At 46.8% G+C, this 12,994-nt stretch overlaps 1 long non-coding RNA gene across 3 annotated transcripts; it reads right to left on the reverse strand.

Annotated features, from left to right (window-relative positions):
- Positions 1-2,571: 2,571 nt before the first annotated feature.
- Positions 2,572-11,802, reverse strand: LOC119250942 (uncharacterized). 3 transcript variants are annotated; one of them, XR_005126459.2, is made up of 3 exons: positions 9,695-11,800; positions 9,114-9,210; positions 2,572-2,911 (listed from the first exon to the last, which is right to left on the reverse strand). It is a non-coding gene; the product is annotated as an uncharacterized LOC119250942 (long non-coding RNA). The 3 variants fall into 3 exon arrangements; XR_005126460.2 differs by lacking the exon at positions 2,572-2,911 and adding an exon at positions 4,536-4,724; XR_005126458.2 differs by lacking the exon at positions 2,572-2,911 and adding an exon at positions 5,214-6,415 and having other exon boundaries at positions 9,695-11,802.
- Between the last annotated feature and the right edge of the window lie 1,192 nt (positions 11,803-12,994).

The following is a 12,994-nucleotide window of genomic DNA, read 5'->3' on the forward strand; positions in this document are numbered from 1 at the left end:
GCCTGGGGAACGCGCAGCGCGCCCGGAAATTCAGTCCACAAGCCCCTAACGCCCCAGGAACTCCCCGCCACAACCCCGCCCTGCAAACCCAGTTTCCCGACACAGGGCCGCCTCCCTGGGCAACCCGCGGGCCTCTCCCGCCCCACCTGGGGTGCGCGAATCTCGCCCAGGCCCCCCCAACCCGAGAAACGCCGCCGGGCTCTCCCTCCCTCACCGCCCGACTTTCGGGGGGCCAGAGGAGTCAGCGCGCATGCGCACAGGCGGACCCGCGCTTCCCCAAGCCCCCGCCTCGGGGACCCCGTCCCGCCCCGGAAGACCCCGGCAGCGTCCGGGGACAGGGCCGGGCGGCCGCGCCGGGGAAACCCGGAAAGGCCGAGACGTTCTCCCCAACGGCCTCCGCCCCCGCCCCGCGCGCCCCGGCGGGAATCGGCTCCAAAGCGTCCGACTCCACGGGGCAGGGGCCCCGCTCGCCCGCGCTCCCCGCTCCCCAACCCGCCCGGCGTCTCCGCTCCCCCGAGCTCGGCCTCCCGGGACAAACCCCGCGCTCACCTCAGGGCGCCGCAGCGCTCCGGAGACGCCGAAACTTCCGGACGCGCAGAAACTTCCGGACGCGCAGATCGCGGAAGCCCCGCCCAGAAACCTCCGCGGGAACCACGGCGGCGCGAGACTACATTTCCCACAATGCCCTGCGCAGCCCGTCGGGCCGTCGTTGCGGTGGAGATGCGGCCTGGAAGTGGGAGGAGTGGAGGTTGAGGAGAATGGGCAGGTGGGCGAGGTCCGCGAAAATTGCGGGTCCCAGACGGGTTCAGGGCTCTGAGGGAAGAGAGCTCAACAGGGCCGCCCGGGGGCTGAAGGGGTTAAGCACGGCGCTGACTCAGAAGCTGTCCGCCCCTCCACAGCAGGGAGCGACCCACAGGGCAGGGCTGACCTCTCCCGTCCTGCCTGCTGCTCCCCTCAGCAGTGTATTCCTCTCTGTCTGCCTGTTCTGCGCCCCACTCTGTCTTTGGTGAATCCTCCCTATCTCTCTCTCTCTCTCACACACACACCCCCTTTGGCCTGCACCCCAGGTCTTGTATGAATTAATTAAAAAAAATACATAAGAAGTTCACATACAGTCTAAATAAGACTCAGATACCAAGACACATTTCATCAAAATCAAGATTCAGGTATTTAAGAAGCATCTTGACCTCCTGATATCTGGATCACAGAGTCGGTGTTCAACAGAAAGATGCTGTGCTTAGCTAATGTGAATGCACAAGAATTGCACGCTGTTATGAAAAGCTCACCTGCTCTTTCATCACATGCCTGTGAAGATTTCTTTTGGCAACAACGTCGAATAATATTCATGGCTCCATTATTACCATGAAGACACATGAGGATATTAATAAACTAATAGTGTATTTCCTGAAGGAGATAATGAAATGAGTTGAACTTCAGCACGTTTCTCTGCCTAACTTTTATACCCACAATGAAGTCCACGACTCCTCTGGGTGATTGAGATCAATCTTTTCAGTCAGCCACAACCAGTATATCCATTTAGATTTTCTTCATCCATGACACATGACACCATCATAAATGTATTGAAGCAATTAAGATGTAAAGAAACTCATCATCTGGAAAGGGTCTCTTAGATGTTTGAAGCATGAAAGTCAAATACATGACTCCATGTACATACCAGGAGAAAGCCATAGAGTGAAGTGATTTAGGGCTGAATTAAATTCATCAGGTCTCTTCACAATATCTCAAGTATGGTTGATAGAAAAAGGACAAAGAAAATAACTATACAGGTCCCCAAATCATTGTCTTGAACTCATATATTTCTTTAAAGATTGATTTTATTTATTTATGCATGCAAGAACCAAGGGGTAGGCCAGAAGTGTAGGGGGTGAGAGGATTCCCCAAAGACAGAGTGCAGAGCAGAACAAGCAGATTGAATGAAACACACTGCTGAGGGGAGCAGCAGGTAAGTCAGGAGAGGTCTGCTGTTCCATGTGGTTAGCTCCCTGGCCAGGGACCAAATCATGCTGCAGTGGCTGCTGACAGCTTCATAGAGCTGTGACTTAACTCTCTGCACCACCAGGAAGGCCCTCAGACTTTTCAATTATGCTAATATTTAGTGTTTTCATGTTGGCTTATGCGCCATAACAATTTTCTGACTTAAGGAATGTAAAGTGTTTCTCACTTCCTACGGTCTTGCAATATCTTAATATGAATCTAAATTGCATGATAAATTATTTAATCATATTTTCACTTCTTTCAAGTTTCCAGTATGAAAATCTGGTGGTTTCAAAATTCATATTTGGACAAACCACTCATCACTTTCCATTTACAGTTACTCCAGCTTTACACTCTCTGATGTTTACTATGATCTGACTTCTGGTTAATCATTTTGACACTTATGGTTAAACTTCTGGTTAAAGACACCAAAGTTGGGACCTCACTGGTGGCACAAGGGGTTAAGACACAACCTATGAAGCTATACGCAGCCACTGCAGTACAAGCTGGATTCCCGGTCAGGGAGCTACCCACATGGTGCAGCAGACCCCTCCTGTCTCGCCTGCTGCTCCCTCAGCAGTGTATTTCAGTCAATCGCCTGTTCTGTTCCCCACTCTATCTCTGATGAATCCTCTCACACACCCCCACCTCTGGAAGATACCCCAGTTCTTGCATGCATAATAAAATAAATCTTGAATAAAAGACACTAAAGTGAAAAAAATTGACTTCGCAATTTTAACATTTCTCTCTGATGAGAATTCTCTAGTGTAGAGTAATACTTGACTTGCGGTGAAAGGCTTTGCCACATTCTTCACATTTGTAAAGTTTCTCCCCAGTATTGCCTCGGACCAGCACAGCAGTAGACGATGAGGCCGTCTCAGGGTTGAGAGACTGCGCAGGGTGGTCAGGGATTCGGCTAAAGAAATGACAAACAGACACACTTCAAGAGAGAGTATAAATCTGAGTGCGCTTTTATTAAGTTAGTGGTCAGTATATATATGTTTTTCTAAAGGCATAGGAACAGTGAACATCAAAGAGATCAGTTTGCTCATAGGCTTAGCTTAATTGACAGGGCAGTGACTTATGTCCGAAGTTACACCTGGACCTAGCCTTATTCCTAATTGGACAGGTTATTAACTCTATATTTTTGTACTAATTACTACTACTATTACTTACTTATGTTTACTCATAATTAATTGTCATAGGTAAATTTATATTATAATGCAGTTAATATCAAAGGTACTAAGGTTAAGCACATAATAGAAAGATTATTAAACCAACAATTCTATTATAACACAGTGTTTAGTAATGTTTCATTTGCATTAGCCTAATTATTAAATTACGTATGTTTTTTAATTAGCAATCAATGACCAGAAAAAGGAAAGATTTTAGAAAGACAGTTGTAGCAGAATAAAGTTTGTGGGCCTTGAGAAAGCGAGATAAGGTTCCAGGTGGTCAGCATTTCTTTTAACCATCTTTGTGGCGGCTTCTGGTGGTCGTTATCTCTTGGCAGGCATTCGGCTTCTCTGCATCTTAGGGAGTTTGCTGTTCTCCCCTGCGCGCATGGTTCCTTGCCCACGCCGGACCTCAGGGACCATGGCAACAGCCATTAGCCCTGAAGGTCACTGCAGGGGGGGGTGCAGCAGGTCCCCCTTTGTTTTTAGAACGAAGTTGGTAAGCATACATGTCACACTGGATGCATGTGAAGTGAAGTGAGCGGACACAGAAGGGAACAAACAAACAGAGAAGCAGGACAAGTAGGGAAAGAACAAGGAAGGAGAGAACAAGATGATACCAGTGAGTAGGAGTTAAATTGGAGAGTGGAAGCCAGAGAATGGGCAAAGGAAGAGACTGAAGTATCTAGGTGAGATTTACTGACAGCAGAGATTTTAGACTGAAGAGATGTAAGGTCATGAGAGAGGTCATTGTCATGCCAGATGCCAAATAGGTGATGTTTAGTAAGATTCCAATGTAGAGAGGAGTTATAACGCAAAGGTGTAACACAAATGAAACGAAACTGAACGTGGCAGTGAGTGGATAATTGCTGCTTAAGCAGCTGAACTTCATCTCCAATGGCAATGACAATTTCTTCCAGGGCATTTATCTTTCTTTCTAACTTGTAGTCAATGTCCCACTGCACAGAGAGTGCCATGGTCTCATTTTTGGTAAGGTCATTTACAAAAGAAGCTGTCTTAGCTTCCTGAATGAAAGCAACAGGGGAAGTAGCTAAGGAGGTAACCAGGGAAATTAGAGCAGCAATTTCTAGAATAAGGGTGGCAATAAAACGTTTAGGACGAAGAAGAGCATGTACTTCATTTAAAACTTGCATGGCAGTATTATTATACCAAGGCATATCATGTAAATCAACAGGTAACATAACATAGGGGGTATTTTAAGTAAGATTACAACAGGATACAAACGAGCAAGAGAGGGGATAATACAATTAGTAACAATGCAGCCAGAACAATGAATGGAGTAAGAAGTCCCACGCAATTGAATGCGTGCAGCTGAGGCATTCCCCAGAAGTATAACAAAGGGTATCCAACGTAGGCACGCACTGGGATCTTATCGGTGTCCTGTCCAGGTTGTTTGAAGTGTACATCATTAATGGCAGCGAAAAGACAAAAGAGTTCAGGCTTTATGACAGAGCTTTCTATTCAGGGAACCGGGTTATTTAGTCCTGCCAATGGAGGCAAGCTTCCTCATCATTTTCAGAGGTCTCTGGAACCCTACGAACAAAGCAGCAGTTTTTCCACATTTTAGTTTAGCTCTATGTCAACTCCCTGGAAGAATTGTACTCAAAGTCACACAAAAGGTTAGTTCTGTTAGGAAAAAAAAATATATATATATATATATTAAAAATAGATATTTTAATGGTCTTAAAAATAAAGTGATAAGTGTTCAAACAAATATTAAAAGGTCTAAAAGAATTAAAAGTAACAAAGCTAAGTAAAGTGTTGAACATCTGAAAAAGGAATTTTAGGAAAACAAATTTTGTATACTCAAATGATTTATATTATTTTAGTGTTTTGGGAACATATTAGCTGAAATAATGTTTGGTTAATAGTAACTGAGTTATAATCTAATGGGTTGTTTCAAAACATGTACTTATACACTAGCATTGGGTATAATCTTGGCCCTTGTCTAGGTTAATAATGTTGGGTACATAATGTCTTTTAGTGTCTGAAGAACTAAGGTTTTTGAGATGACAATAAAGGTTATGATTTAATTGTCAATATTATCACTTAGGGCTAGAATTTTTATAGAGATTAAATATGGTTGTTTTTGCTGTTTTCTAGTATTTATGACACAGCTTCCCAAACATTTAATTAAAGTAAAATTTGGTAGCCTGTCATTTAATCAATTAAAGGAAATTTTGTGGAACCTCAGCAAAGTTTTAGAGACAGTATGAATTCTGTGATGTTGACTTAAAAGTGATGGTTGGTAGAAGGCTTTGCCTATATTCTTCACATCTCCAAGGTTTCTCCCCAGTATGAATTCTATGATGCCGAGTAAGACATGACTTATTGTTAAAGGCTTTGCCACAATCTTCACAATTGTAAGGTTTCTCCTCAGTATGAATTCTGTGATGCTGACTAAGATCGTTAAAGGCTGACAGTTGGTTAAAGACTTTTCCACATTCCTCACATCTGTAAGGTTTCTCCCCAGTATGAACTCTCCAATCAGGAAAGGTGACACAGCACAGGAAGGTGTTACTACAGTCAGGATGCCTGTAGGCTTTTCTCCAGCATGAATCCTTAGATGGTTAGTCAGCTGTGGATGCCAATACAAGGCTTTACCATGCTCTTCATACTTCTGAGGTTTCCCTCTCTGATGTTCAGTAAGTCTTGGGCACCATTTAGTAGCTTTGCCATATCCTTTACAATTGTAGAGTTTCTCATGAAGTACATGATGCTAGAAAAGTATTGAGGGCTCCTCAATAGGATCCTGTGTAGATTTTTTTCATCTTCCTTTCTAATTCTCTGATGTTGACAATGACATGACTGAAAGTTTAAATCTATCCCACATTGACAATGTTTTGAATAATCATTTGCATTATGGACTAGGGGACTTCCCATATGTTCCCACATTCTTCTCAGAGATTGTGTCTTATTAAAAATGTCACATGGATCTTTGCTAACAGAAACATATTTATCTCTACCTGCAACAGACATAAAATGGAGTTTGACCCAACATGGTTTACACGCAGGATCACTTTGTACAGGAGGAAGTGTGTTATGGATAATTGTCCCTTATTGGGAATCTTCATTGCAACAACTGTTGTGCCCTTCACATGTATCTTGACATGTCTGGTCTTTCAATAATTCTAAATTCTCAAAGGTGCCGATTACATCTCTTCCCGGTCCCACAGTTAGCAACAAATCTTCTGTACCTGACTGTGGCACGGAGACCTGGTGGTCTTGAGAAGACAGAGCAGGAAGACAACGAGGAATAACTAGCCCACACACAGCACTCAAGACAAAACACTTTAAATATTTCAGACATAAAATGAATACCATAAAAGACCCCCGACATGATGCTTGGATAGGTAACATCAGCCCGAGACAGCAACACACAGGCTTATGCATAGGTAACATCCTTAGGGAAAGGTAAATACACAGCAAATACAGATATAACCCTATAGTCAAAATATTGTTTCTGCTTCAGAATTTGGAAATATGACACCAAAAAAAAATCATAGATTCATGTTAGAGAATACAAATATCATGAAATATAATTTGTGATGTCAGTAGGGGTCGAAATGTTAAAGAGTGGAGTTTTGGTATGCAGCTGAATTTACATGGTTTTCACTTTAGGAAAGACTGTCATAACTTTTCAACATGCTATGGAATCCCCAGGAGAAAAAAGATACCGTAAAATACATGGAAAAGAAATGAAAACAGAGACTGATGTGATGTGTACATAGGTTGGATGACAATGCTTTACAATGTTTGTAAATAATATTACAAACCAATATACCTCCATTAACATCCAAATGTGTGAAAGTGGAGGGAAATCACCAACAAGAAAGGAGAGAGGAATTAAAGCATATAAGAAAAGGTCAAAAAAAATACTGTATAAAATGGCTGAGAATACTGCATCTGCAGTGGCGCAGCGGTTGAGCGCTGGGCTGCAAGCTGCCTGCACCCTCTGCAGTACCAGTTAGATCTCTGGCTGCCGGCAAGGGTCCCACATGGTGCGCAGACCTCTGATGCCGTCCACTGCTCCCGTCAGCAGTGTACTTTGTCAGTCTGCCTGTTCTGTTCTCCACTCTGGTTCTGGTGAATTCTCTCACCCTCCGGTGCTTCTGACTGTACCCCGTGCTTGAATAAATAATAAATAAATCTTTAAAAAATTTAAAAAATAAAAAACGACTGAGAATAGAGGAATCATTATTTTTTTTTAAATAGAGGCATGTTTTTATTTATTTATTTGTTTGTTTGTTTGTTTTGTTTATACATGCACTGGGTACAGTCAGAAGCGCGGGAGGGTGAGAGAATTCACCAGAGCCAGAGCGGGGAGCAGAACAGGCAGAAGGACTGAAGCACACTGCTGAGGGGAGCAGCGGGCAGCAGGAGAGGTCTGCGCGCCATGTGGGACCCTCCTCTGGTGGCCAGGGAGCAGCCGGGCATCGAACCGGCGCTACAGAGGCCGCGGGCAGCTTCGCAACCCAGCGCTCAAACGCTGTGCCACCGGGAGGCCCAGGAATCATTCTTTAATAGTTAACACCTCCCTTTCAGTAATACTTTGAAGTAAATAAAAGTCCACAACACAATGACAAATGTGTCTGAATGAATTAAAAATAACACCAATTCAATCTTAACTATATGACACTCAACATAGGTTTCAGCGCACCATGTGGAATGTAAGGATGGAACTACATTCTGAGAAGACTAATCATGAAAATGGAGCCGTGTGGATCACTCTAATGATATGATCTGAGTCTAAAGCATCACAGAATGAAAAGAATGACCCCAGAAAATAACAGAAAATTACCTGTATTGAGAAGTCATTGTAATATTACCTATACACTAAGATGTGGTCCTGAAAGTGTGCCGCAAACGAAGACAGAACTCAATGCAGAAGATGAAAGCAATAAAATCAAGGGGAGGTTCAAGGCCCAATTGCAATGGGAAGGAAAATAATGTTATAAATTCAGGAATCAGAGTTGACAAACAGGGGTGAAAAAGAATTCGAAATGAAAGGTGTGGTATATAGACAGGATGAAATACTACTGAGCTATGAGAAAGGATACATCTGGCCATGTGCAACAACAACAATGGAATGCTGGGGAGGATTATGCTCAGTGAAAAGAATCAGAAGGAGAAAGACTAACTGGATGAATTCACTCCTATTTGGACTTTGGAAAAACAAGGCAAAGAATCTGACAATACAAACCAAAATAAACTCTAGAAATAGGACTGCAGAATGAGTGTACAAAGAGGGAAGGACAGTGGGTGTGGGTACAAAAGTGGCAGGGGATTCAAAGATTTATGTAGAAGCCCACAATGCACTGGTGCTGGGTATGGTGGTGACAGACATTTGAGGATATGAGAATCTTTTCCCTGAATCACGAAGAGTGAGGTACACCCATGGTTCCTTGATTCCAAAAAACTAAGCAATACTGAGAAAACATTGCAACAGAGAAAACTCCCCAAAACATGTGATTGAGAAAACAGTACTAAGAGGTAAATTTAAAGCATTAAACAATTACACTAGCAATAAGAGAGAATCTCAGTTGAGCAACATAACTTCACACCTCTAGGAATTAGAAAAAGAACAATTTTAGCTCCGTATTGGCAAAAGGAAGACATTAAAAAAAATAAGAAAAAATAAATAGAACATTATGGCCAAAAAGCAGGTGCTTCTCTATGAAAGGAAGTCTGGAGTATGAAAGATGAACAAAATGGATAAAACCTAAGTTCAATTCAGTAAGAAGGAAAGGCAGAGGCCTCAAGTGTCAGAGAGGAGACACCCCCAGGGAGAGCAAGACTAAGCCTCCAAGACAAAACAGGAGCATGTCTGCAACCCCTGAAACAGAGCTCCCCAGACATTTAGGATGGATGGATGCGTTCCTGTGGACCAGCTGTGTCCTCTGCCATATTCATTCCACCTACCTGGGAGGAGGACGGAATCTACACTTCTCTTCACATCCCAGGGCTCCATTTTTTTGCTCCAACAAGATGACCAGCTCGGGCGTAGACACAGCAAGACCTGTTTATTAGGACCGGTGATATGAGATGGCCTGAAGATTCTCAAATTCCTAATACAGTATTGTATTCAGTAGAGGGGACAGTATAGAAGGTTCTGGAAAAGGATCACTGCAAATACATTTTCTGACAGCACCTTTACCAGAAATCATTGAAATTTTCACATCCTAAGAACCATTTTTACACCTCTGAGTCCTAGCAATGTGATAGAGAAGCTGGGATTTTGCTTGTAGCAATAACGCTTAAGTCACATATTTTCTTGAATGAGCACTCATACAGAGTGCAGGCTGCAGATCATCCTAAGACAGGAGAAATTTAAGCCATGATGAAACATCATGAGACTTTGTTTCCAACAAACCCACACTGTTGTTCTTTAAAATAGGGACCTAAATGTATCCGACAATTCTGGGCATCCCTGGAGCACATCCACACGCGGTACAGGAAACACTGAGGGCAGATGAGGAAATCTAGAGGGATATTCTCCTCACCCAAGGACACCACATTTCTGTAGGCCTCTAGCATCACGTCCCTGTACAATTTCCACTGCAGCTGGTCCAGGACCTCCTGCTCCTTGTGTGAGAATTCGATGGGCACATCTCTGCAGGTCAAGGGTTCCTGAAATCAAAATATACAGTTACTACATGGCCACCAGCAGAACTCTACGTAGGACACAAGGTGAAAAGAGAGTTGTGAGGAGCCCCATGGTGGCACAAGGGGTTCAGTACAGCACTATGAAGCTATGACAACCATTGAAGGATAAGTTTGATCCCTGGCCGGGGAACTGACTCACATGGCACAGCAGACCTCTCCTGTCTCTCCCGCTGCTCCCCTCAGCAGCGTATTTCAGTCAGTCTGCTGTTCTGTTTCCCACTCTCTGGTGGATCCTCTCACACCCTGCATCTCTGGCCTGTACCCCAGCTTTTGTATGCATAAATAAATAAATATTTTTAAAAATCATTTTATGGCGCCTCCCTGGTGGGGCAAGGGGTTGGGATGCAGGCCATGGGACTCTCCTCGGCCACTGCAGCACAGGTTGGATCCCCGGACAGAGAGATACCCATGTTCACAGCAGACCTCTCCTGCCTCCCTGATGCTCCTCCCAGCTGTGTATTTCAGTCAGTCTGCCTGTTCTGTTCCCCACTCTGTCTCTGGTGAATCCTCTCACCCTCTCAAGCATCTGGCCTGTACCACGATTCTTGTATTATAAGAAATATTCCTTAAAAAATAAATAAATAAAAAGAAGGACTGCGGTCCTCACTCTAACTTTACTTTAAAGCTCACCCAACTTTCCTGAGAGTCTGACAAGCCTCCCAGTGATAAGTCGCACAACACTGTCCCTAACTAAACTAAGAAACTAGTATTTTTCCCTGGCCTTGGGACTCTGCACACACAGCAAGCCAACCCTCCTGCTGAGTGCCTGGCTTTGTGCCTTACTCCAGCATTTCAGGGCTCCCAGGGTGGGTGTTGCTCTAACTAGGGACACAGGGGATTTAGAACAGCTCCTCTGCGAGGAACAAATATCCCACCGACATTCTTTCAGTCTAAGGGCACTCGAAAAATGGGCTGCGTCCCTGGTGCAATGTGCTCTCATGTCCCAACCCCAACACTTGCTATTCTACTACTGCTCAGCTTGTGACTAAGCCTACACTCAGCTGCTGGCCCCAATGACTTTGCTCCAGGGCAGGGAGGGGGCAGCCCAGACCCTGCAACCCTGCCTGCTCTAAACAGGTTCTGCCATCCTGCTTCCTTCCTTCTCAGTCTCCTCTGCAGCTTCTCCTCTCCCTGCTCAGCTCCACCCTCCCTTGGGTGGGGCAGGGAACCTGGAACCTCCCCTTTCCTGGGGACCCCCTGTTACAACTTCACCTGTGACCGAGGGCCCTTAGCCGCTGCTGTACTTCTCATTCTCCTCTTCAAATCTTAACATACACAATCTCCTACTCAAATTTGTTTCTTCTAAGCGAGGGGGAGCGCCTCAAGGTTAAACTCCTCCTCCCAACAAACAGCTCACCCCTCCAAGGGGAACAGCCTGTCCAGATGCCCCCCCTCACCTCCTTCCAGAACCACCAACAGGCAGCTCAGGGACGATTGTCAGGGAGACCATCTCCCGGGCCCTTGGAGGCAGGGCCAGCTCTACATGCCACTCCAGCAGGGAGCAGCTCCTGAAAATGGACCTCCTCCCTTCAACTCCCCAAGAGATTTCGGGCTGGATAAGGTTGGGGGGGGGGATGATGGAGGACAAGAATGGAAAGACTGGAAAGGACTAGCCCCAAGGCCAAATCCTGACTCACACTAGGAGGTGGGGGTCGAGCACATGCACAGGACCCTTACCCAGCTGTGCAGGTCGGACCCTCAGGCGCCAGCGCCTTGTCAGGAGGCAGGAAGGGAGCAGGGTCCCTGCTCTAGGGAGTGGGGCACAGGCCTGAGGGGAAGGATGTGGAGACGGGCCCACCCCGGAATCTCTGGTCCCTTTCTAGCGCTGCCTGTTGCCCAACATCCGCAGCAAGCAGCCGCTCCCGGAGGAGCGCGCCTCCCAAGGAGAAAGGGGCTGTGGCAGGGCAGGCTCCGCACAGGCCCGGGGCAGCCGCCCCCCTGCCCGCCCGGGACCACGCAGGAGCCTCTTCTCACCAGCTCTCACCTCTGTGGGGCGCAGCCTCCTGGCGGGTGGCCGGTACCTGCCAGGACGTCTCCAGGGACCTCCCTCAGCGGAGGCCGCTCTCCTCAGGGCTGCCACCTGCACCCGCGCAGGCCTCGCTCAGCAAACCTGCCCCTTCCCTTCCCCTGAGAAACCTGCCCGGTAAACACAAGTAACGACTCCGTCTCGTGGAGGAGCGACCTGGGGAACTCCCGGGGGCTGCTGAAACACGGTCTGGGGAAACATTTCCCAGAGTGAACCCCAGGATCTCAGGCTCCAAAAACCCCATCACCCCCACTCTATTCCCCGAGACCTACAGGGAAAAAAAGGCAGTTCTGGAAGGACACTAGGGAAGATCTCTGGCGCCACCTAGTGCCCAGAACAAAATCACCACATTCTGAGAGGGGCTGGGCCGCGCCTACGGGGTAAGAAGGGAAACCAGGCGTGGAGCAGGACCCCATCCTGGAGCGGAGAGCCAGACGCAGGACCAGGAGCCGGGACGCGCCCTAGCAGCGGGCACTGCACAGGGCGACAGCCAGCGTTTTGGACCTGACAGCCTGGAACTGAGCCTAGAGCGCAGCATTCGGGGCCGGATCCACACAGCTGCGGGCACAACGCCGGGTGGACGCGCTGCAGACACAGCACCCGGCTTGAAGGACAGCCCCTGTGTGGAGGCGCCCCCCACCCTTTTCTCAGAGAACCACTGGGGAAAAGCAAGGTCAGCAAGTGCAGGTCTCTGGCGCCACCCGGTGACCAGAACAAAGCCACCGAGGAGCTGATTCCCTGCTGGAACTGAGTAAACACAGAGGGCGGGAACCACCAGGGGCAGAGCCCAGCAACAGGGCATCAGCGCGCTGGTCGTGTTTTTTGCTCGCGGTGCTGGACTTGGTCCGGTGAACAGATGTCAGCAGGTTGACTCTGTGCTGAGGACTCTCCAGGCCAACCATATGGAACTTAAGCATCCGTGCACTTCTGCGATCTGCTGGGGGTGTGGGGGTGTCATTCCTAAATCCAATTCCCCCAGATACCAAGGGATGACTATAAAGTTTCTGGGGCATCAAAAGTAAACATGGAGGGCCTCCCTGGTGGTGCAGCAGTTGAGCACTGGGTTGCCAAGCTGTCCGCTGCCTCTGCGGCGCCGGTTCGAAAGCCGGCT

This window comes from Talpa occidentalis, unplaced genomic scaffold (assembly GCF_014898055.3).
Source record: "Talpa occidentalis isolate TD23 unplaced genomic scaffold, MPIMG_talOcc4v2.1 talOcc4.1874, whole genome shotgun sequence".
Classification (NCBI taxonomy): domain Eukaryota; kingdom Metazoa; phylum Chordata; class Mammalia; order Eulipotyphla; family Talpidae; genus Talpa; species Talpa occidentalis.